The sequence below is a fragment of the Phascolarctos cinereus genome, unplaced genomic scaffold, assembly GCF_003287225.1.
Source record: "Phascolarctos cinereus isolate Bilbo 61053 unplaced genomic scaffold, phaCin_HiC Scaffold_4;HRSCAF=312, whole genome shotgun sequence".
Lineage (NCBI taxonomy): Eukaryota > Metazoa > Chordata > Mammalia > Diprotodontia > Phascolarctidae > Phascolarctos > Phascolarctos cinereus.
Window position 1 is genome coordinate 667328580 of NW_027555847.1, and position 25490 is coordinate 667354069.

General features: G+C 42.2%; 1 protein-coding gene across 3 annotated transcripts in view; it reads right to left on the reverse strand.

Moving 5' to 3' along the window:
* Positions 1 to 25490, reverse strand: part of FZR1 (fizzy and cell division cycle 20 related 1) — a 108500-nt gene that overhangs the window by 78676 nt on the left and 4334 nt on the right. For all 3 annotated transcript variants that reach the window (XM_020969388.2, XM_020969387.2, XM_078154018.1), the window contains exon 2: positions 22577 to 22714. The gene's annotated coding sequence lies outside the window, so the exon portion shown is untranslated. The remainder of the gene's footprint in view (positions 1 to 22576; positions 22715 to 25490) is intronic.

Below are 25490 nucleotides of genomic sequence, written 5' to 3' on the forward strand. Positions count from 1 at the left end.
TCTTTCTGACTCCAGGCCTGGTGCTTCATCCACTGCACCACCTAGCTGCCCCTCATTTATAAAATGGAGGTTTAAAAAAAATTGGATAATGTTATTTACCTCCTATGCAGATCAAGAGTAAAAGCATTTTAGGGGATATTGTTATAAAGTGATAGATTCAGAGCTGGGCAAAACTCTTCAGATCATCCAGCTCCTTTATTTTATAGAGAAGGAAACCAAAGCTCAGACAGATTAAGGGTCTTACCTAAAGTGACTTAGGTAATAAGAAGCAGTCAAGATTTGAACCCAGGGGCTCTGACACTTCCAGCTCTCTTTGTACTACTCCTGTGTGTGCTGGGGCAGGGAAGCATGCATGCACGCGCGTGCGTGCGCACACACACACACACACGGAATATCAGTACTAAAGATTTGCCCTTCCACGATTATCTTGTTAATAGCACAAAAACAAATGCTGGGACTGATTTTCACCTATTGATGTTTCCTGATATGTCTACAAAAGAACTCGTCTTTTTCTCCCAAGCCCTCCCTTTCTAACTTCTCTGTTGAGTACACCACCAGTTTGTCTAGGTTCAAAAACCTCAGTGTCATCCTTGGTCAGATTTTGTCATTTCTATCCATACCACATCTCTTTTAGGTTTGTCTTCTAAGCCACAACCTTAGTTCTGGCACTCACATCCTCTCAACCAACAGCCTCAAAATAGGCCTTACTGTCTCAAGTCTCTCCCTACTCCAATTCATCCTCCACAAGTCTGCCAAAATGATTTTCCTTCACCACAAGTCTATGTGACATTCTTCTAACCTCCAGGAGTTCTCCACTATATAAACTCCTCTATTTGGATTCTGAAGTACTTTACAACTTTGTTCTCAGCTAACTGTAATACTTTCTCCCAATCCAAGCCTGGGGTGGCTTCTGAAGGAAAGCCCTGGGATGGGTGATGCTGTGAGCAAAGAGAGCTGTGACACCTGATTGTCTGAGAGACCTCTGAGCCAGAATGCTTCATGGAGTAATAAAACTTTGGAGAAGAGAGAGTGGAAGAATTTGAGAGAAAGAAAGGGCAAAAGAGGAAAGGAGTGAATTTTTTTTCTTTTTGGTGAGGCAATTGTGACTTGCCCGGGGTCACACAGCTAGTGTCAAGTATCTGAGGCCACATTTGAACTCAAGTCCTCTTGACTCTAAGGCCAGATCTCTATCCATTGCACTACCTATCTGCCCCCAGAAGCGAACTTTTAAATGATGAACGGGAGCTCTCCCTGGAGTCACAGACATGTCCCTTGACTTCCAGGACCTGCCACCCTAGAAACTTCAAACAACTGTCTGCCCCACTGAGATCACTGATCTCCTTGGTTGAACCGAGATTTTTTTCTTGTCCTAAATGGAAAAGCTGACTTACTCTGGCCTTTTTTCAATCCTCATTCTTCTTGACCTCTCAGCTGCCTTTGATACTGCTGGTCATTCTCTCCTATTCTCTCTAGGTTTTCAGGACGCCACTCTCCCCTGGTTCTCCTTCTACCTGACTGCTCCTTCTCAGCGTCTCCTTTGCTGGATCATGCCCTCTAACCACAGGAATCCCACAGGGATTCCTTTTCTTTTCTGCCTCTATACTTCTTCACTTGGTGATCTCATTGGCTCCCATGGATTTAATTTCCATCTCTATGCTAGTGTTTCTCAAGTCTACCTTTCCTGCCCCAAATTCTCTGTTGACCCTACAATCTTGCATCTCCAACTGCCTTTCAGACATCTTAAATTCAACATGTCTAAAATTGAACTTGTTATCTTTTCCCCCATCCCACCTCCCGCCAACAAATAAATAAATAAATAAATAAATGAAGCTTCTCTATTACTCTATAGAGGGTAACACCATCGCCTAGTTCCCCAGGCTTGTCATGGATTCCTCACTACCTCTCACCCTCCATTATCCAAGCTGTTGCCAAGGCCTGTTAATTTCACCTGTGAAACATCTCGAATCAGCCCCTTCTCTTCTCTGACACTGCCACCACTCTGAACAGGCCCTCGTCACCTCACTACTAGACTACTGCAATAGCTAACTGGTGTGTCTGCCTGTTTCAAATCTTTCTCCCTCCAATCCCATCCTCCAGCTGCCAAGGTGATTTTTCTAGAACACAGGTTTGATCACATCATCCCCCAGATTCAACAAATTTCAGTGGCTCCCTATCACCTCCAGGATCAAATCCTCTGTTTGAGGTTTAAAGCCCTTTATAATCTAGCCCTTCCATGCCCTTCCAGTCTTCTTATACCTTAATTCCCCACTATGTACTTTTTGATATGGGGGCAGCTAAGTGGTAAAGTGGATGCAGCACTGGGCCTATAATCAGGAAGTCCACAGTTAAAATCTAGCCTCAGACAGTTACTAGCTATGTGACACTGGGCAAGTCATGTAATCCTGTTTGCCTCAGTTCCTCATCTGCAAAATGGGGACACACTGGAGAACAAAATGGCAAACCACTCTAGTATCTCTGCCAAAAAAACCCCATGGACATCCATAGAGTTGGACACAACTGAAAATCTAGTAAGACTAGCTCATTTTTTGCTCTTCCATCTCTCAGTTCTGGGCATTTTCTCTGGCTGTCCCACATGCCTGGAATGCTCTGCCTCTTGCCCTTCCTTCAAGTTCCAACTAAAATCTGATCTTTTACAGGAAGCCTTTCCCGACCCTCCTAATTCTAATGTCTTTGTCCTGCTTATAGCTCGTCAGTACATACTTGTTTGCTTGTGGTCACCTCCCTCACTAGACTGCAAGGACGCAGACATCTTTTGCTTTTTTTCTGTTTCCTCAGCTCTTAGCACAGTGACTGGCACACAGCAGCTGCTTCTGTTGTCATTGAGTCATTTCAGTCATGTCTGGCTCTTCATGATCCCATCTGGGGTCTTCCCAACAAAGATACTGGAGTGGTTTGCCATTTCATTTTATGGATGAGGAAACTGAGGCAAACAGGGTTAAGAGATTTGCCCAGGGTCACACAGCTAGTAAGTGGAGGCCAGATTTGAACTCAGGAAGAGGAATCATCCTCACTCCAGGCCTGGAAATCTATCCACTGTGCCACCTAAGTGCCCTGCTTAATAAATGCTTACTGAAAAGAATTTTTACAATTAGTGTCTCTAACAGGCGTCATATCTAAAATATATAGAGAACTGAATCAAATTTATAAGAAAATTCAAGTCATTCCCCAATTGATAAATGGTCAAAGGATATGAATAGGCAGTTTACAGATGAAGAAATTAAAGCTATCTATAATCATTTAAAAAAACGCTCTAAATCACTATTGATTAGAGAAATGCAAATCAAAACAACACTGAGGTACCACATCACACCTATCAGATTGGCTAACATGACAAAACAGGAAAATTATAAATGCTGGAGAAGATATGGGAAAATTGGAACATTAATGCATTGTTGGTGGAGTTGTGAACTGATTCAACCATTCTGGAGAGCAACTTGGAACTATGCCCAAAGGGCTATAAAAATGTGCATACCTTTTGACTCAGCAATAGCATTTCTAGGACTGTATCCCAAAGAGATCATAAAAATGGGGAAAAGATCCACATGTACAAAAATATTTATAGCAGCTCTTTCTGTAGTGGCCAATAATTGGAAATTGAGGGGATGCCCATCCATTGGGGAATGGCTGAACAAGTTGTGGTATATCAATGTAATGGAATACTACTGTGCTGTAAGAAATGATAAGCAGGTGGACATCAGAAAAACCTGGAAGAACTTATATGAACTGATGCTGAGTGAAGTGAGCAGAACCAGGAGAACATTGTACACAGTAACAGCCACATTGTGCACAGTAACAGCCACATTGTGCGATGACTGAATTTGATAGACTTAGCTCTTCTCAGCAAGGCAAGGATCTAAGACAACTCCAAAAGACTCATGATGGAAAATGCTATCCACATCCAGAAAAAGAACTCCGGAGTCTGAATGCAGATCAAAGCATACTATTTGCTCTTTTCCTTTTGTTGTGTTTTGTTTCCTCTTTTTTGTGGTTCCTCCCATTCGTTCTAATTCTTCTTTACAACATAACTAATGCGAAAATATGTTTAATAAGAATATATATGTAGAACCCATATCAGATTGCATGCTGTCTTGGGGAGGGGAGAAGGGAGGGAAGTGGAGATAATTTAAAACTCAAAAGCTTATGGAAGTGAATGTTGAAAACTAAAAATAAATTAATTTAAAATTTTTTTTAAAAATCCTTATTGACTAACTGATTCTGGTGTACTCTGTTGTTTACCCCAATATGTATAATCTTGCTCATTTCTGTTTACTGTAAGTATGGAGGGAGTGGGAAGCTAAGCTGGTGAAAGCTGTTACCCTCCTTCCCCATTGGAATGACCAAGGAAAATGTCTTTTATTTTGAAACCTTAAAAGAGAGCATCATACACTTACATTACCAATATTTGAGGTATGGTAGATAGTTCTAATTTTCACCTAATGACCTTCTGGGTGAGAAAGGAGGAAAGGAGTGGGGGCCTCACCACCACAAGCCTTCCTCTTGCTCCCCACAAAAAACACAGCAATCTCCAACTCCCTTAGAGACACTGTGGGCCAGATCTCAGAGCACATACCACCTATACAAGTCATATAGGAGGCCAGCTGTTGGGTAGTAGTTGGCCATCGACCTCCCATATGCACACTACCTCTCCAGCTCCATTACCCACAACTGCATTTCCTCCACTCTCTTCAGTCCAGCCAGACTGGCCTTCTGGCTGCTCCTCACACAGAACACAACCTCTCTGACCTCTGTTCCTTGGCAGCCATGGAATGTTCTCCTTCCTCATCTCTACCTCTCAGAAACCATTGTTTCATTTCAAAACTCAGCTCAGACCTAGGCCTGTCCTCATCCTCCCAGCTGTTAGTGCCCTCCTTCACCCTCCCAAACTTATCATGTTAGTTATCCCAACACACTTTTATTAAGAACTTACTATACGCCAAGCACTGTACAAAGAAAGGCAAAAACATTTCTTGCCCTCAGAAGCTCACATTCTAACTGGGGAAACAACATGCAAACAACTACGTATATAAGATACACTCAAGTGAGTAAAATAGGGTTAATCTTCAAGGGAGAGAACTAGAGGGAGTGATTGGGAAAGGCCTCCTGCAGAAGCCTGGGTTTATAGTTATTTTGTACAGACATAAATGTATGTCTCTCCTCCAAGAGAAGGTAAGGCCCTTGAGAACAGAGCAGAGGATGCAGAGGATGCTTTATTTTCCTTTGTACTCCCAGGATCTAGTCTGGTGCCTGCCATATAAATATGCTCTTAATAAATGTTTGTTGAATGATTATTCAGGCACAAGAACAGAAAACAAGCAACTACAGACCCCTTCCCCCTGCTAGGGAGATAAAACTCATAAATGTGTAGGAAAAGATCAGCAATGATGCCAGGAAGTTTTCCATGTGTCCCAGCGAGTGGTACAGATAGTAAGTGTTAAAGAAGTTGAGAGGAAAGAGACCTCACTTGTGGGTGTGATCAGGGAAGGTTTTACAGAGACTGTGCCCTACAAGTACAACAGAGGTGCATCTATCCCCATGTCAAACCTCTGATCACAGTGGAACAGGTAAGTCACAGAAGACTAGGCCGACCTAGGGAAGCAGGAGCAGAGGGGCAAGCATACCCCAGGCAGACAAGTGCCAGCACCTCCAGTACCAAAGTAAAGTCCACTCCTGATGCCAAGAAAGACAAAATCACAGAGTGGAAAGATGGAGAGTCACAGCATCATAGGGTCAAAGGCAGAAAAGTCCTCAGAATTTATCTGGTGAAGATGAGGAATTTCAGGCCCAGAGAATTTAAGTGACTTGTCCAAGGTCCCATAGCTGGTAAATGGCAGTCAGAATTTGAACCCAGTTGTTCTCTCTTGCCATTATACCATATACCTTTGGGGCCTGGGTTTGAATCTTGATTCTGCCAATCATCCTAGTAATCAAGTAATTCATTCAAATATTCAATTCTAGGAATCAAGGTTATACTTTGCAGTTCTTCATTTGAGAACTGTTTGATCATATCCTTCAACAATTTATCCATTGTGGAATGGCTCTCTGTATCTTGGATACCAAACTCTCTTTCTCTATAGATAGAGATAGGAGATAATGGTTTGTATCCAAGATACATAAACTATATATACATATATACATACATATATATAGTTTAGTATCCATGATACAGAGCCATTCTGCAATGGATAAATGGCTGAAGGGTATGAACAAACAGTTCTCAAAAGAACTGCAAGATATTCATAACCATGTGAAAAAAAATGCTCCAAACCCTAAGGTTTTACCTCATACATCGTGCAAATTGGAAAAAAGTGACAAAAAATGGCACCAGTCAATGTTGGAAGGGATGTAGGAAGACAGGCACATTAATATATTGTTGGTGGAGCTGTGAAATGGTACAACCATTTTGGAAAGCAAATTGGAATAAAGCAAATAAGATGTCCATATCCTTTGTCCCAGAGACTCCATGACTGGTCTTTTACCCCAAGGAAGTCATCAATAAGAAAAATTTCCCATATACTACAAAATATTTATAGCAGTACTTTTTGTTATAGCTGAGAACTGGAAAACAAAGTAGATGCCCTCAACTGGGGAATGGCCAAACAAACTGTGGTACATGAATGTAATGGAATAAAGCTGTGCTGTCAGAAATCATGTGTGTGATAAATATAGAGAAATATGGAAAGATCTATATGAACCGATACAGAATGAAGGAAAGCCAAGAAAACAAGATACACAGTAACTGCAATCAATAATTTGAATGGAAAGAACAAGACACCAAAAAAATCAAAAGTAAAATGATAAAGATCAAGTGGAAATAAAAGGAAGAGATTTAAGAACATGCCCGACCTACCCCTTTTCTTGGAGGAGGGAAATCCACAGGTGAATCTTTTTCAATGTATCAATCAGTTGTGCTGACTTTTTCTCCCTCTCCGAAAAATACTGTTTGTCATATGGGATAGCTCTCTGGGAAAGGGAGGGGGAAGGGATGCATGGGATACTACAGTACTGTAAGAAACAGAAAATAGCAATAAAAACTTATCTTAAAATTTGGTAATTATTTTGATATAATTGGTTCCCTTCACAATACTAGATATTTTATTTTCTGCATTTAAAAAATTCTGGGAAGGTGTTCATAGACTTCTCTAGCCTGCCAAAGGGGTTCATGACACAAAAAAAGGTTAAGAAGCCTTGCACTGTATGGTCTCTAAGGTTATTTTCTAAATCCTGTAAGAGGGACCCATGTTAATGACACTGGGGTGCTTTCAAGATATGCTCATGTAGTGGTAGATACCTTACACTTTCAAACTTGTGTTGTTCCTCTAGGGGAAAGTTTGAAGGAATTCCCAATACCAGTCAAAAAGTGGATTGCAAAGCAAGTTTTCAGAATGCTGCAACAGCAGTCAAATGTGACCTTCATGGTATATCAAAAGAAAACAGTTCTTTCTTTGTGTTAGTTGCAGATAATTTTATTACATGCTATCCAAGAGAAGGGAAGATTGTATCTTTAATTTTCTTGGCCTGCTTTTGTGGTGTTTTAAGGATTTGGAAATTTCAGTCACTGGTTATTCTGTTCTACCAAAAATGGTGTTGAACTTAAACTGCCATGTTATCCTTTAAATGAGTATTATAATAAACCAAAGAGAAATAGAAAAAAAAAGACATGTTGATATAAATTCCCTTTTGGCCCCTCATTTGCATACACACAATAATTTCCTTGGTTGGGAAAGGAGGTAAAGAAACTTCCTCCCCTACACACACACACACACACACACACACACACACACACACACACACAGCAAATTACATCCCCAAACTAGTCCCAGCTCTGTCACTGACTTGCTGTGCTAACCCTGGAAAAGTCATTTCCTGTCTGAGTGTCTTCATCAGCAACATAAGGAGGATATGGTTGGAAGATCTCAAGGTTCTTGTAGGGATAATCATCTGACTGCACTCTATATCACCCTATGACTCCTACCTACATCACAAGGTAAGGGTGTTGCAAGAAAAGTGCTTTGTAAACTTTATAGCACTATAGAAATGTGAACCATTAATATTATTATTTAAAGTGACTCCATGTCATCCTCTTTCCCAAAAGTGTCCAGTATGGCCAAACTGCCCTCATGAGTTAAACGATCACTTAGAGCTGGCATCTGCATAGTGGCTTCCCTGTGGCTCTACTTGGAACCCTCTCTTTTGGGGCAGCTCCAAAAGGCTAAAGAGGAGTGGATCAGAGGAAAGGGGCTTGTCTGCTCATTAGCAGCCCTACAGGGCAAGGCCTCTGCTAAATTCTAAGACTCAGGCTAATACTTTTATTTCCATGGATTGTGTTCCTCCTCAGCTCCAGCTCTACCAATTGGTTCTGAGTGCTGAACTCTGCTTAGGGGATTGAGAGGGAGACCCACCAGGCATTAATCTATAGCAAACAGGAAGTCATCAGGGCTTCTAAAGCAGGAGGAGATCAAAGGAGAGTTTTAAAAATGGAACATCTTATGTGCCCTATCAGCCACCAAAGAGGCTGACTGAGATATGGACTATATAGAATGTTCATGATTTCAAGTCAACAAATGTTTATCACTTTCCTCCCATGTGCAAAGCACTGTGTTGCCAACTGGGGATGCAAGGACAAAATAAAAAACAGCTCCTGCCCTCAAGAAACTCATATTCTACGGGGGAGGGGGGTGTTGCAGCATCATTTATACAGATAAGCTCCTTGAAGGAAAGGGCTAATGTTTGTGTCTTTGCGCCTCTAGCATGACACCTAAATGAGTAAGCCCAGGAGAATCTGAGGCAGGACAACATGCTGACGGCTACGGAAATCCCCAAAGGGCTCCTGGGCAGCTGGCACCCGAACTGAAGAAACTGAAGGATTCTAAGTGGCAAAAGTGAAACAAGCACAGGAGAGGGCTGCCTGTGTTGGAAATGCTAAGGCCCTGGCATGTCATCTAGCCCACACTTTTTTTTTTTTGGTTAGGCAATGGGGTTAAGTGATTTGCCCAGGGTCACATAGCTAGTGTTATGTGTCTGAGGCCATATTTGAACTCAGGTCTTCCTGAATTCACGGCTGGTGCTCTATCCACTGTGCCACCTAGCTACCCCCCTAGCCTACACTTTCAGTTTTTGTTGTTGTTGTTCAGTTATTTTCAGTCGTCTAGCTCTTTGTGACCCCATTTGGGGTTATCTTGGCAAAGATACTGGAGTGATTTGCTATTTCCTTCTCCAGCTCATTTTACAGATGAGGAACTGAGGCAAACAGGGTTAAGTAACTTGTCCAGGGTCACATGGCTACTGTGTCTGAGGCCAGATTTGACCTCAGGTCTTCTTGGTGCCAGGCCCAGTGCCCTATCCCGAGTTACCTAGATGCCCACTTTTATTTTTACTGTTGGGAAAAATGAGGCCCAGAGCAGGGAAATAATTCACCAAATACAAGTCAGGGGCACAGTTAACACGCTGGCCCCGGCTTTAATGAGTCTCTAGCTAAGTTAAGAATTTCCTATTCTATTTCATCTTTCTGCCTCAGGCCTGCTGGCTGTGACCCATAGCTTCTCTTCTGCAAACACTAGGGCATATCTCAGGGCTGCCAGTCCTCCACTGTAGCAGACTCTAAACACATATCTGCTTCCTCCACACTCTGCCTATCTCAAAAGGCAAGGGCCTCCTGGGCAAAGATTGAAAGGAGGTTCAAATTCTCACCCTCCACCCCATCCCAAGCTCTTGCACAAGTCTGTAGAGAATGAATCATGTGCAGCGCATAGAATCAAACAGACCCAGACTTGCAGATATGACACACAGATAGGAGGGAATGGCTAAAACACGGGATGTGAAGTCGGAATTCAAAAAGATCTTGCTAGAGGATTCTGTGAAACTGAAGAAGGCATGAAAAGAAAGGTAGCTATAAAGGCTTATACTTGGGTTAAAAAAAGACAACCATCAGAGCTACCCACAAATAGAATGGAGCTCGTTAGGAAGCCGTGGATTTCTCATTTAACATCTTCAAGGAAAGGCTGAATGATTAGTTGGGGGTATGGCATACAGCCCGATGTATTCATTCAGGTACAGGCTGGACAAGGCAGCCACTGAGGGCTCTTCCAACTCTGACATTTTGCGATTCTGCCTACTGATCAGACGCCCGCAGGCAACATTCAAATGCAAAACAGTCTCTTCCTGCTCAAATTTTCCTAGTGCTCTTTGGTTCTCTTTTGCCTCCTTCATGGCCTAAGGTTTTTCAACACTCAAAGGGGTGTGAATGCATTTAAAAAAGGATTTTTATTTTATTTTTTTACAGTAAGGAGGACCGTCCCATGGAAGTAAGGGCTACCCTTTGGAGCATGCTCAGTGCCCCTTCTTGGTTCTAGCTGACCATTTCAGTACTCGAGTGGGTACATTAGGGGTAATCCAACTTTATGTGCTAGTGACTCAGTGATTAAAAGGACCTGATATTTTGGTATGATGGGAAAAATAAAACCTTGAATGCTTCCGTGGGGTCCTCCCTTTACCCCATGACAGTAGCTGATAGGGGGAGGAAGGGAGATACAGGCTGCTGTGTCAGGTAAAAAGAATACATTATTTCCAGCTTGTTCAAGTAGCACATTCTGTCTCATGGGAGGTGTTCTCTCCTCCTACCCTGTAGGTCTCTCCAATGATGCAGACTGCAGTCCTTTGACTCCTACCCCTCCTGTAAGACTCTCTCTCGTCCATGTCTTCCCAAACGTTTGCCATGGGGATCCACCCAATGCAATGGAGGTTTCCCTCACCTTCTCTGGATGTCGCAGGATACCCTCTGGGAATCCATCTACTTGCCGTGTGGCTAGACAATCATCTTCTGTCCCGAGGTTCTTTGATGATATTCTTTTCTCCTATTCTTCAGGGTTCCCATTGGTCATAGGTGGCAGCCTGTTCATACCTAGGCCCTCCACAAAACGTAATTCCTCAGAGGCAGGCAGTCTTCCAGGCCTCATTGCCAAACAGCAACATCAGGAAAATATTCACATTAAAAAAGATTGACTTTAGTTGTTATAGAAAGCGTGGAGGTCAGTAACACTACTTTGAAATTTTCAAAAAATTATCCTGCCCACAGTGCTCCTTTTCATCTGTGTGCCCAGCTAACTGTCCATCTGTATTGCCTGTTCCAGATATACTGTTATAGTGTCCATTTGGATTTATACTGAAATATGGGCAAAAGACATTCTCCACCCATTTGGTCTTTTTCATGTGTGCAAGGACAGGCCAAACGCCTCTGAATGATTATAGATCTTTTCCAGGAGGATAGGTAATGTCTTGGGGTTTAATGCAATCAGCACAATGTTACCTGCAAAAAGGAACATCTGGAGGACCTCATCATCCCCAGGGAAGTGCTCTTTGACCTGGACTCAGCACAGGGTCTCCTCCATCATAGCAGCAGATACTTTTAGCAAGCACACAGCTCCCCTTCAGCTGTTCTTCTACTTTCTGGACTTTAACACACCATTCCTCTGCTTCAGTCTCACCCTGCTATCATACTCAGTGTTTGGGACTTCCTCACCCTGGAACACCCATCTGCCTCCATCCATCTATGCCAGCCCATCTCTCCCACTGGTGAGTTCTTCCAGGGGCCTCTGGGCCCCCCTCCAACCTTCCTTCCCCCCAGAGCTTCTGATTTTCAGAACTTCAACACCAGGCTCCCGAAGATAACATTCTTCCCCTTGAGCCAATGAAAATTTATTAAGCACCTACTCTGTGCCAGGCACCGTGCTATGAGCTGGGGATACCAGGAAAAGTAAAAGGTATTCCTTGTCCTTGAAGAGTTCGCAATTTAATGGGGGAGACAAAATGCAAACAATTATGGACAGACAAGATCTATACAAGATAAACTGGAAATAATAACGAGAAGACTAGCATTAAGGGAGATGAGGAAAGCTTCTTGTAGATGGTGAGGCTGTAGATGAGACTAAAGGAAACCAGGGAAGCCAGGAGGTAAAGGTAAAGAGGGAGAGCATTCAAGGGAGTGTCTTGTTTATAGAACAGCAAGGAGGCCTATATTGATGAACTGAAGAATACGTGGAAAAAAGTAAGATGTAAGAAGACCAGAAGGGCAAGAGGAGGCCAGGTTATGTAAAGGGCTTTGAATGCCAAACAGAGGATTTTAAATTTGGTCCTGAAGCCAATGGGAAATCACATTGGAGTTTATGGACTAGGAGGGGTGACATGGTGATGTGCTTAAGGAAGTGCCATTTGACAGCTAACTAGAGGACAGACTGGAGAACACTTCTGTAATTATGCAGCTCACATTTCTCTATCTTATCCATAAGAACACAAGGAGAGACTGTCAAGTGCTGTGCTAAAATCTAAGTTAACTATGCACAGCATTCTCCTGATCTACCAGAAAGCTTTGTCTTAGAAAATAGGAGATTAGATTAGTCTGGCATAACCTGTCTTGATGAAACCCCACTAGCTACTTGTGACCTTTGTTTCCTTTTGTAGATAGATGTTAACTAACCATTCTTCAGTAATCTGTTCTAGAATGTCAAGGGCTCAGGGGCCTGAGGAAAAAGCTCACCAAATCATGTCGCAGTTACAGGGTAGGAGGAGAGAACACCTCCCATGAGACAGAATGTGCTGCTTGAACAAGCTGGAAATAATGTATTCTTTTTACCTGACACAGCAGCCTGTATCTCCCTTCCTCCCCCTATCAGCTACTGTCATGGGGCAAAGGGAGGACCCCACGGAAGCATTCAAGGTTTTTTTTTTTTCTCATCATACCAAAATATCAGGTCCTTTTAATCACTGAGTCACTAGCACATAAAGTTGGATTACCCCTAATGTACCCACCCGAGTACTGAAATGGTCAGCTAGAACCAAGAAGGGGCACTGAGCATGCTCCAAAGGGTAGCCCTTACTTCCATGGGATGGTCCTCCTTACTGTAAAAAAACAAAATAAAAATCCTTTTTTAAATGCATTCACAGCCTCAGCTCACTTTGTACTTTTGCACTCCGGACACTATTTTCATAGGATTATACCTCCTCCTCCATTATCTGTTCTTGCTCCCAGCTTTCCTACACGTCTTTGTAAGATTGATGTGGGTTAGAAGTATATACACATCAGTCTTGTAGATGACTTTCTTCCTCATCAGAATTTTTTCTCCTATAATCCTTGGATAACTTCACTGTTCTTTACCATTTGAATCATCCAAGGCCCATGCAACTAGGAAAGGGAGAAGATTCTGGGACTTCTCTACTATGAAGACCTTGCCCTGGGTGCATACTAATCTCTTATGATGCAAGATTTCCAGAACTTTCTGAGGACAGGTTCACAGCTAGAAGCCTTGCTTAGAAAGCTATACTGGTGAATTGGCAAGACTTTTGTTTCCCCTCTTTGCTTCATCACCAAGGGACCCTGGGAGTGTCTCCTCTTCCCTCATTCCCTATGAACAGTCATAGCATATGGGGACCACTCCCAGCATCAAAGTAGGCAGAAGGAAGATAGATAATAATGCCTAATTGTGTCAGTGGGACTAGGACGGTTTCTCTCTTCTACTTCTACTTTAATTTCATGTATATTAAAACTGCAGTGATCCATATATTATGTCTAAATTCACTGGCTACTGAGGGAAGAGAAATTTACAAAGCCAATGATTCTAAAGCACAGGAGTGGAGTTAAGATAACGGTACCAATATGTTTTAAAATATTTTCTTCCACTAAATTAGAAATGGGAAAGTAGCAGCAATGTAGACTTGGGTTAATGCCTTTTGTTTTTTTCTTGGTGTCAAAAAGTCAATGTGCAAAGTAGCTGGACCAGCCATGGAGGAACAGTTGGGCTGTGAGTGCCCACTAGTGGCCATAGAATAAAGTTCAACCTGCTTTAAGACGGAAACCCCAGTTCTTCAAATAGTTTGCCGCCTGGTGGACATCTCAGATGTTTTGTCACTCGTGTCCAACTTTTTGTAACCCCATGTGGGTTTTCTTGGCAAAAATTATGGAGTGGTTTGCCATTTCCTTCTCCAGCTCATTTTACAGATGAGGAAACTGAGGCAAACGGGGTTAACTGACTTGCCCAGGATCAGCTAGTAAGTATCTGAGGCCATATTTGAACTCTTCCTGACTCCAGGCCCAACAATCTATCCATTCATTACATTCATCAATACTTGGGTTATTTTAACCTATGTGACAACAGTGTCTCAGTACTTTTAAAGGAGGTGATACTAGCCTAAACAAACAAAAACACCACATTATTTCAGGCAGACTAAACCAGTGTGAGGGTTAACAGATAGGATTCAAATTTGTCAGTAAGTTGGAGGGATATCTGCCCAAACAGGTGAAGACTTCCCTCGGTGGAATGGGCGGAGGAGAACAATTTGTTCCGACGGCAGCAGGTGCTGTGGAGCGCTTAGAGCTTGGTTAGACACGGAGACACCAAGGTCATCCACTACATCCTGGCCACTGTCAGTTGCCCTGACTCTTGTCTTGCCACAGGACTTCAATGACTCTGGAAAAGAGTGAGGCTGCCAACTTTGCGTAGCTCCTCTTCACTTAAATCCAATTCATGCAAAAGTCTAGATGTCACCCTCCAATGTCCTCCTTGAAAAGGAAGGATGGGGGCAGCTAGGTGGCACAGTGGATAGAGCACTGGCCCTTTAGTCAGGAGGACCTGAGTTCAAATCCAGCTTCAGGCCAAACATTTGACACTTACTAGTTGTGTGACCCTGGGCAAGTCACTTAACCCCAATTGCCTTAAAAAAAAAAAAGGAAGGATGGCCAACAGGTTCAGAGTAGCTATTCTTGGTTCTAGGTGCCCACATGGAAAATCTGAAGGGCCTACTTCTGGCTGTGTGCGAATCATTGATAAAGGTCTTCCACAGTGAGAGGACGAGGAGACCCTCTTTTGGCTATGGAAAGGGACTAGCTGATGATTCCCAGGGTATACAGAAGACTGTCCCCTTACCTTTTTCTCCCTCTTCTGGTAACTAATCTAGCCAAGACCATTACAAGCTGTTTCCTGAGGGCTGGATGGGAGGGAAAGGGTGGCTTGCCCCGACCTGGACTCCATACAGCCATGAGCATATGGCATGTAAAGAACATGCCCTGACTAGGAGAGCCCGGGCCTGGGTTTGGGCTGCCTTTCCTGACCTGGGATGAATTAGTACTTATCCTTAGATCAGCATGTCCCAGTAGGGAGATTTTATAAGATCTCAAGCCTGGGATCCCACTAAGTCAGAGCTAGACAGTGGCAAGGGAGGAGTTGCTTTTAGAGAGGATAATCACCAATAAAAGGATTGCCTGGGTCTGACTGTTCTAGCGGTATCTGTGTGCTGGGACAGTGTTTGGACAGTGCTGACCTGAAGCAAAATCGTAAAATGCCTAAGAGCAGTCCTGAAAACTGATTATGTCCTGAGCTGGTTTAAATAGGTGGTACAGTAGAGACAACACTGGGCCAAGAGTGAGGGAGACCTGAGTTCAAATCTCACCTCAGATGCTAGCTGTATGGCCTTGAGCATGTCACTTAATCCATCTGCCTCATTTACCTCAGCTGTAAAAAGGGGAAAATAATAGCATCTACCTCCTAGGGTTGTTGTGAGGATCAAATGGGATATTTCTAAAACGCTTAGGACACTGCCTGGCACATAATAGGTGAGCAAGAAATGCTCATTGCTTTTCTTCATTAATTATGTTTATTTTCTCCCCCATTTTTGAGGATATACTAAAGGTAAGCCTTAAGTAAAATCATCCCTGAGGTGCTGGGGTAGAAGACTTTTTAAATTTTTATATTTTATTTTTTCTCAATTACATGTAAAAACAATTTTAACATCCTTTTTTTTTTTAAGTTCCAAATTCTCCCCCTCCCTGCCCTCCCTGCTCATTGAGAAGGCAAGCAATTTTATATAGATTATCCATGTGCAATTATGCAGAAACATATTTCCATATTAGCCATGTTGTGAAAGAAAACAGACACCCCCCCGCAAAATAAATAAAAATGAAGTTTAAAAAGTATGCTTTGATCTGCATTCAGACTTTATCAGTTCATTCTCTGGACGTGGATGGCATTTGTCATCATGAATCCTTTGGGTCTTAGATCATTGTATTGCTGAGAATAGCTATGTATTGCTGTTACATGTACTATGTTCTCCTGGTTCTGCTCACTTCATTCAGCAACAGTTCATGTAAGTCTTTCCAGGCTTTTCTGAAACTATCCTGCTCATCATTTCTTATAGCACAATGGTATTCCGTCACAATCATGTACTACAACTCGTTCAGCCATTCCCCAATTGTCAGGCATCCCCTCAGTTTCCAATTCTTTGCTACCACAAAAAAGCTGGGTAGAGGACTTCTTAAAAAGCCAAAGAATATGATAAACGGGAACATGGCCCTCCTCATTAAAGACAGGCTCTACTAGGCCTAAATCCAATCCAGAGCGCACAGCTCAGTAGGGGCCGGGAGGGACTGGTGGTAAAGCAGTGACCCAGCCCCTGGGGCCCCAGCAGTACTTCCTCAGTTAGGGTTGGAGTCCCAGACCTGCCTTAGCTCTCGATGTTCAGTGGTGCTTTTGCTCTGTCTTCAGTGGGCACCCTTTGGCCTCCTGATACAGGTCAGAGCTTTTTCCTTCTTTGTTTTCACATTAAAACCTTTCTTCCATTGTTACTACTTAATGCAATGATGGCTCAAAGGTGCTCTCTGGAGAAGTAAGTAAAAGAGTTAACAGAAGCCTGGTAAATTGAATCTTGTGCCCAAAGACAAGAAATATAATTTCATGAGCTATTTAGTCATTGTCTTGCAACACTCATGATAAAAGGAAAGCCAGAACTGACTGCCCTCATAAGGATAACTGCATTTTTGTAGGACAACATCTGGTGCAGAGAACAAAAAAGTAGAAAAATTCTATGACAAACTTGGCAAGATCCTCTAAACCGAGTCAACAAATACACCGGCACTGGGTGACTTAAATGTAAACGTGGGCTCCAGGAAAGAATGGTGAAAAGTAGCTGTAAAGTATGGTTTCAGGATTAAGAAATGAAAAAGACCAAAAGCTGAGGAACACAGCAGGAAAGCATTTGATATAATACACATCAAATAGGAGCACTAAAAATGTATCTGTTTATATCTTAAAGGGACAGGAAGTGACTACTCATTTAAGAACCAGTTCCCAATCAGGTATATGCATGCAGGGAGATGATCAATTATTTAGAACACAAGTCAAAATCAATACCAGATCAGAAGACATGAGAAGACACTGTGTATAATTATTCAAGTTCCATCCTGACCCACTCCAAACAAACAACTGACAATGAACAATGGGAAATGGGTGATTATTACACTATTTCCTGTTTCAGTTTCAACAAAAGCAACTGAATGAAGATTACATTCAATGAACAGGGAAGGTACTATGCTGGGGAGATAACGAAAAACAAATAAACAAACCAGTTCCTGACCTCAAGGAGTTTATATTCTACTGTAACTGATAGAAAGCAATCACTGCAAAGAAGCCAAAGGACCCCAGACACCACACCTTAAGCAGTGAGTACTTTGCCAAGGAAAGAAACATGGAAGCCAAATACAACAACAGTTTAAAATAGGACAGAAGATGGTGGAAGATCATGTACTCTCAGTAACATGTCACAAAAACACAGAGAAGGTAAAACAAATCTGCACAGTGCCTGCCTGGCATGAGACTTGACTAAGCCAGATCATCCCAAGAGCATCTCTAGATGAACTACTGTCAGTAGTGATGGTAGAACCACTGCATTTGTATTCTTCAATACCTCAGAGACCAATGTGCTTATATGAGGAAACAGAAATGGCCATTGAGAAGATAAAGGCAGGAGGGGCAGCTGAACCAGGCCACGGACACATAGAAGAAATCACAGTTGGAGCTAACACAATTTTCAAAGCATTGAGGGGTCAATTTTCAAAATAACTGAAATAGGAAAAGGAGAAAGATAACAAATGATCAGAAAAAAAAATCACCAGTAGAATGAAAACCAAAAAAAGAGTAATCACTAGGACATCAGTAGCTCTTGATTATGCTATCTTCGCATCTCTTTATATAAAATATATGTGCGAACATCCTTGAATAAAATATTAGAAGAGAAGAATTTTCCCCAATGATTTTCTATAGAAGACCAAATCTCCAGTCTTCGAAAATGTGTATCGAATACAAGACTCTGCTGTGTTCATTATTTGTTGATTATTAAAAACAAACAAACAAAAAAACAACTTTTGATTCAGTAAGGCAAAAGGCATCTTTAAAAGCCATTCTCTCATAAGGCGTGTCTTCGATTAATATGTTAAGATAATACAAGATTCCTTAATAGATACAACCATAGAGCTAACTTTGTTTAATGATCCTCTCTTAGTATCAATCAAAGCGAAAATAGGGAGATAGATGTTTAGCAAAAGTCTGTACCACTACCTAGGGAGGATGTCCTCCCCAGTGTTCAAGGAGAAGAATGTGGCATTCAAGAGGGTGGGCCAGACTTGCAGATGTTTTTCTGTGTCCTGCTGATGGCATCAAATCCCAGACACTACTCAGCAGGGCTTCTTAATCTGAGAGCAACGGGGCTACCTTGGGAGGCCCTGGAAAGATTTCAGGGAGTCTGTGAACTTGGGTGGGGAGAAATTATATATTTATTTTCATTAACTTCTAACTAAAATTCAGCTTTTCCTTCTAAGAATGGAGTGCATAAGCGTCCCCTGACTACCAAAGAGGTCCAAAGCACAAAACAGGGTTAAGAATTCTAGGGCCTTGTTATTTAGATCCACAACTGCTTCTCAAACATCAGCCTAGCAATACAGTAAGAAAAAAAATGGTTGGAAAAATGTACTAAGTGCTAAAGTGTAGATAGAGCACTGGGCCTGGCATCAGTAAGACCTGAGTGCAAATCTACCCTGACATTTACTAGCTGTGTGCGCCTTGGTGAGTAATCCAACCTCTGTCTACCTCAGTTGCCTCAACTGTAAAATGTAAAATGCTATAATAATAGCACCTATCTTCCAGCACTGTTGTGAGGATAAATTAAGGTAATATTTGTAAAGTATTTTGTAAACCTTAAAACATTATATAAATGCTAGTTATTATTATCATTATTTTGCATTTGGATGGGCAGCGAATTAAATTAGTTAATAAATAAATCAAATGTGCATTTATGAAGTGCCTACTTTGTGTTACAGACCGTGGTAGATCCTAAGGATACAAAGCAAAAAATGAATGTTCTCAAAGAATTTATGTTTTACAGGAATGTAAATGTATGTATATAAAAATGTTATACACATACACTATTGTGTATGTCTGTATGTATCTCTTAGACAGGCATAGCAAATGGAAAATGAATTGGGTGCAGAATTAAATAGGAGGAAGACAGCAAGTCGAATTGTATTTGGGAAATTTCACAGCATTTTTACCCAACGGCCAAACTCATTTTTTAAAACACTAATTTTCTCTCAGTGATGCTGTGAAATGTGCAATACCTCAGCCTCTAAAGAACCAAAATGGCAGCATGTGGAATGTGAGGCTGCAGCTCATTACCAATGATAACTGATAAAAGAAGGAGGTGGGCCAGTCACGTAGCAAAAGTGAATGCGCAGCATGTGACAGCCCAAGTCCTGCATTAGAACACAGGAAAAGTTAAAAGACCTTGAGGAAGGCCTCCAGATGGTTGGATTGATCCTCTATCACTTCAAAAACCATTCATTAAGTTCTTATTATATGCTAGGCACTGTGCTAGCAGCTGGGGATACAAAGACAAAAATGTATAAAATAATCCCTGGTCCTCAAAGAACTTCCATCCAATAGGGGAGATACAACATGTAATAAACAAGTAAATACAAGATCCTCTGAGGAGGAAAAGAGAACTACTGCTGGAAGCTGAACTAAAATCCAAACCATCAACAAATATATTTTAAAATTCTCCAAATCAGTAATTATTAAGAGAAATTCAAATTAAAGCAGTTTTAAGGTTCCACTTCACACCCATCAGATTGACAGAGAAGACAAAAAAGAAAAATAACAGCTGCTGGAGGGGCTGAATGAAAACAGGCCCATTAATGCATTTGTTGGCAGAGCTACGTATTAGTCCAGCAATTCTGGAAAGCAAGTTGGAATTATGTCCCCAGAATCACTAAACTGTTTGTGCCCTTTGACCCAGTAATACCATCACTAGGCCTAGAGCAAGGGGCAGCTAGGTGGCAAAATGAATAAAGCATGGGCCCTGGAGTCAGGAGGACCTGAGTTCAAATCTGGCCTCAGATACTTGACACTAGCTGTGTGACCCTGGGCTTAACCCCATTGCCTAGCCAAAAAAAGAAAAGAAAAGAAAAGTAAGAGCAAAATGACCCATATGCACAAAATTATTTACAGTGGCTCTTTTTATAGTAGCAAAGAACCATAAGCTTCTGCCCAACTATTTTCAAATGGCTAACCAAATTATAAGGAACAGAACCAGGAGAACAATTTACACCCTCACAACATTATAAAGAAAAACAAGTTTGAAAGACTTGATAATGGTGATCAATGCAATGACCAACCAATTATAATTCAAGAGGACTGTGCTATTGTTTACCTCTTCACAGACAGGTGACAAATTAAAAACACAAAATAAGACATACACACTCATAGGCACATTTTTTAAACAAGGGCTTTTTCTTTTTCCAATAGGGATGGATGAGGTGGAAGGGCTATGGGGGATAGGGATAGTGAGGAAGGAAAGAAAGGAGGAAGGGAAAAAGGAATAAAGGAAGGAAGGGCCATTAAGATATATTTTTTTAAAATGCAGAGAAGAAAAACAGGCAGGAAGATATCTTCCTGAGTTCAAATCCAACCTCACTTACTAGCTGTTAAGTATGAGCAAGTCGCTTAAAGATATTTTACCTCAGTTTCCTCATCTCTAAAACTTTGGAGAAGGAAATGGCAAACCACTCCAGTATCTTTGCTAAGAAAAGCCCAAATGGGGTCACAAAGAGTTGGACACAACTGAAACCACCCAACAACAACAGAGAAGAAAACAAAAGGAAGGGCAGAAAGAAGCACAAATAAGATGAGAGCATTGAAAACTACAGCTGAAATTATATAATGAATTCTATTTTGGACACGAGTGTGAAGTGCAGGGCTGAAATTCAGGAGAGAGACTAGAGCTGGATGCATAGATTTGGGGGTCATAGGATTACAGATCTAAAGTTGGTAGGAAACTTACAGGTAATTCTATGTAGCCCACTCATTTTTCAGATGAAGAAACTGATGACCAGAGAAGTTAAATAACTTCTTAGGGGTATGTGTGATACAGCTAAAAATTATTTTGAAGCTAAAAACTTATTTTGAAGTCACATTGGAATCCATGTCTCGTGCTCTGCCCACTCACATTACAGCTGCTTCATTTATAGCTGTGTAGAGATGATAACTGAAACCATGACAGCTAATAAGGTGAGAGAGTGTAAGGAGAAAAGAAAGGCTCCAGGACAGAGCCTTGGGTGGGGTGCTGGGGGTGGGTGGTTATACCCTCAGTTAGTAGACCTGATAAGGATAATAACACAGCAAAGGAGACTGAGAAAGACTCTCCAGAGAGGTAGGGAGAGAACATAGAGACAAAGCTGGGTTAAAAAAATTATTAAGGAGTTAGTAGTCAACAGTGCCAGTGCTACAGAGGGGTCAAGAAGAATGAGAACTGAAAAAAGACCATCAATTTTGGCAAAAAAAAAAATCATTAACTCAGCACACCAAGAAAATTTGAGGAAGGCCTGTAGCACCTTGGGTAGACCATGTGTGGCTAACTTATCAGAGGATGTAGATGAAAGTCACACACAAGATGCATAAGGAGCATCTATGAGGACGAGATCAGAAATCTCTTGGAACTTTATGTACCAGGTACTGTGTTGGAAAGAAAAATTATTAAGATATGGTCCTTACTGTATAAAATAGGACTTCAGAGGTTTACTAATCCAACATTCTCATTCCTAAATGATGGATCTCCAGACTTTTTTTGATTGTTCATACCTATCAGTGAAAAAAATTTACATCGCCCAAGAGATATGTATTAAATTTACTTATTTATAAATTATATAAGTGTACTACTGTACTAGTTACATACATTATAAAACTTACCAAAATTATTTTTAAAAGATGAGATAAAGAAGAAATAATACTGATCCTCGAGTTTACTAGGGAGCTACTGTAGTTCATGGACTAAGGGTATGACATTGTCAGAGCTGAGCTTCAGGAAAATCACTTTGGTAGCTGCGTGGAGGGCAGCCTGGAGTGGTGAGATGCTAGAGGCAGAGAGACCAGTGAGGAGGCCATCGTAAGAGGGCAGGGGAGAAAGGGTTGGAGGGCTTCAGCTAGGGTTAGAGACAGACGTGAGAAACGAGGGGGTGGGGGTGGGGGGAAGAACTAACAAGATTTGCCAGGGGGTGAAGGAAAGAGGATGCTGGGCTGACACCAAAATTGTGAGACCCTGGGTGACTGACAGGAGAGGTTGTGTGCAAAATGGCTGGGTTGGGGGTAGATAATGTAATGACATCTTCTTCAATCCAGATCACAGTCCCTCTCTTGTTCCATGCACTCCCTCCACCCCAAATGAAAAGTAAAAAAATAGAAAAACTCACCAAATCATTGCCCCCAAGCTGGGCCGGCTGCAGTCCCACAGCGATCTGGGGAGATGGTGTCTTCTAAGAGCACCCAGGCAGTTACTAAGTAGGTTATAACTGCTTGAAGGAGCTGATATTGACTCAGTAGTGGGCAGGCTGGAGTGAGGTCAGAGTGGAAGATTATTAGAGAATAAGGGTAGATATTTAGGGTGGAGACAAGCCTCACAATTGGCTAGTGCAGAGGTGGGAGGTGGCTTGTCTTCCTAACCTCTTATTGGCTGCCACAACCCCCCTGGGTGATTTCCCTCCCTCTCACCACCATACCCTTCACCTTGCTATCACCCACAAATGTTCCAAGTCCATGGTCGTGAACTCTGAAATTCCTTTATATGACCACAATCCGCTGTCACTCCACCTCCCCCTCGGCCTAGTAATCCCTACTCCTTTTCTTTGCCCTCATCACAACCTCTAACCCTTTCACCCCAGTTGTTTCCCAGATCATCATTCCTGCATTGGCTACACTTTCTTCCTTTCCCTTTCTCGACCCCTGGTTGAACCAGTTCAAACCTGCCCTGTCGTCTTCTCTAAAGTGAGTCCCCTTGGCCTCTTAGTGCATTGCTGATCTTGCCTGCTAAGCCTCCTCAGCCTTAAATTACTCCCACCTTCCCCTATTGCTCCAACTCACGAGCTGATGAACAAACCTGGGGAAAATCACCAAATCTTGCTGACCTGGTCCATTGCAAATTTCTGTTACATAATCTCAACTAGCCAGGTGATCAATCATTTTATGGCTTGCCTCTCGACTGATTATTCCACTGACCAAAGCAGCTTCTACAAATCTTTTTTCATTCACCCTCAAATCTGCCATAGCTCCCCCTTCCCCATCCTCTCAGCTAAGAATCTTGCCTCATATTTTATAGAAAGAAGTAAAACCATCAACCCTCTTCTCTCTTCCTCCTCCTTCTCATCTCATATCACTCCTGATGCCTCCTCTTTCCTTCATCATTGATGTGGCTCTATTTCACAGATAAACACACAGATAACACCATTTGTTGGGCAGGAGAACACAGGAGGGCTCCTAACACTAACAGGTGTTCTAGCACAGGTTTGCTTTTGATCTGGTCAGTCAGGAAGACAGCTTTGGGAAAGTTAAATAAGCTTACTTTATTCTAGTTTAGTCTTCTCAATAGGGTTACTGATAATGGGAGCACCAACTCCTGGGAATGCTCCCTAATCACACTTCTCGAAGGGGCAGGCAAGAATAGGAGTACAACTCCTTCAAGATCCCCTAAGCCTTGATGGGGGCCGATCAAGGCAGGTACATGCAGTCCTCTATGCATTACCCAAATCCTCAAAATGAGTTCCCCCCTCACTGACCAGTGCCTACTTGCTTTATAGGGCAACAGACAAAGAAGGCATCTTGCCCACATTAAGCTCGCAGGTTAACTTTAGCATTATCACCATGACCCTGGGAGCACAGCACAGGCATACATGATGTCATCCCTATATCTCGCTGTGCAAGCATGGTGGAGATGTTTTCAACCATAATTTGCGGGAAATATTATCTAGGATCCTGAAACTATTATTTAAAAACAATAACAAAATCCTCCTTACACACATTAAAATTCACCTTACTTATAGGCTCTTATTGCCAAGTCTAACCCTTCTAGGACAAATAATCCCATTCCATTCCAACTTCTCCAGCAAGATGCTCCCCTCTATCACCTCCACACTCTCTGTCTACCAGGGGCTTCCCTACTGCCTGCAAACATGCCCATGTCTCACCCAACCTCAAAAACCCTTCATCTGATCCCTCCTATCAACTATCATCTTACATCTTCTGCTCTTTGTGGACAAAATTCTTGAGGAGGTACCTATTAGTGTTCCCACTTTCTCTTCTCTCAGTTTTTAACCCCTTACAATCTGGCTTTTGACCTCATCATTCCACAGAAATTGCTCTTTCTAGAGTTACCAATGATCTCATAATTGTCAGATCCAGCAGCCTTTTCTCAATCTTCCTTCTCCTTGACGTCTCTGCAACCTTTGATACTGTTGATCACCATCTTCTTGATACCTTATCTCTAGGTTTTTAGGACATCAATCTTTCCTGGTCTTCTCCTACCAGTCTGACTGCTCCTTCTATGTCTCCTCATCCAGGTCATGCCCTCTAACTGTAGGGGTCCTACAGGTTCTCTCCTGGGCCCTCTTCTCACTACATTTGGCAAGCTCATCATCCCCCATGGATTTAATTACCATCTTGACATGGATGATTTTCAGGTCTACCTATCCTGTCCTAACTTCTGCTAACCTCCAGTCTCACATCTCCAACAGCCTTTCACATATCTCCAAGTAGATGTCCAACATACATCTTAAATACAACATATGCCAAACAGAACTTGTTATCTTTCCCCAGTTTAAACCCTCTCCTACTCCTAATTTCCCTATTATTATCAAAGGCAACACCATCCCCCCAGTCTTCCAACCTAGGTGTCATCCTGGTCTCACTATCCCTCACTCCACATATCTAATCTGTCACCAAGGCCTGTCAATTTCACTTTTGCATGCTCTCTCCAATAGGTCCTTCTTTCCTCTGATACTGATATCAGCCTAGCACAGGCTCTCCTCAACTCATGCCTGGTCTGCTGCAAATAGCTTTCTGGTAGTTCTGCCTGCCACAAGTCTCTCCCCACTCACGTTCATCTTCCATTTGGCCGCCAAACTGATTTTCCTAAAGTTCATTCTGATCATGTCACTCTCCTATTCAATTAACTCCAATGGCTCCCTATCACCTCTAGGATCAAATACAAAATCCTCTGCCAGGCATTCAAAGCTCTTCACAGCGTAGCCCTACCCCCACTGCCTTTCCAGCATTCTTACATCTAAATCCCCATTATGTACTCTTTCATCCAGTGACACTGGCTTCCTGGTTGTT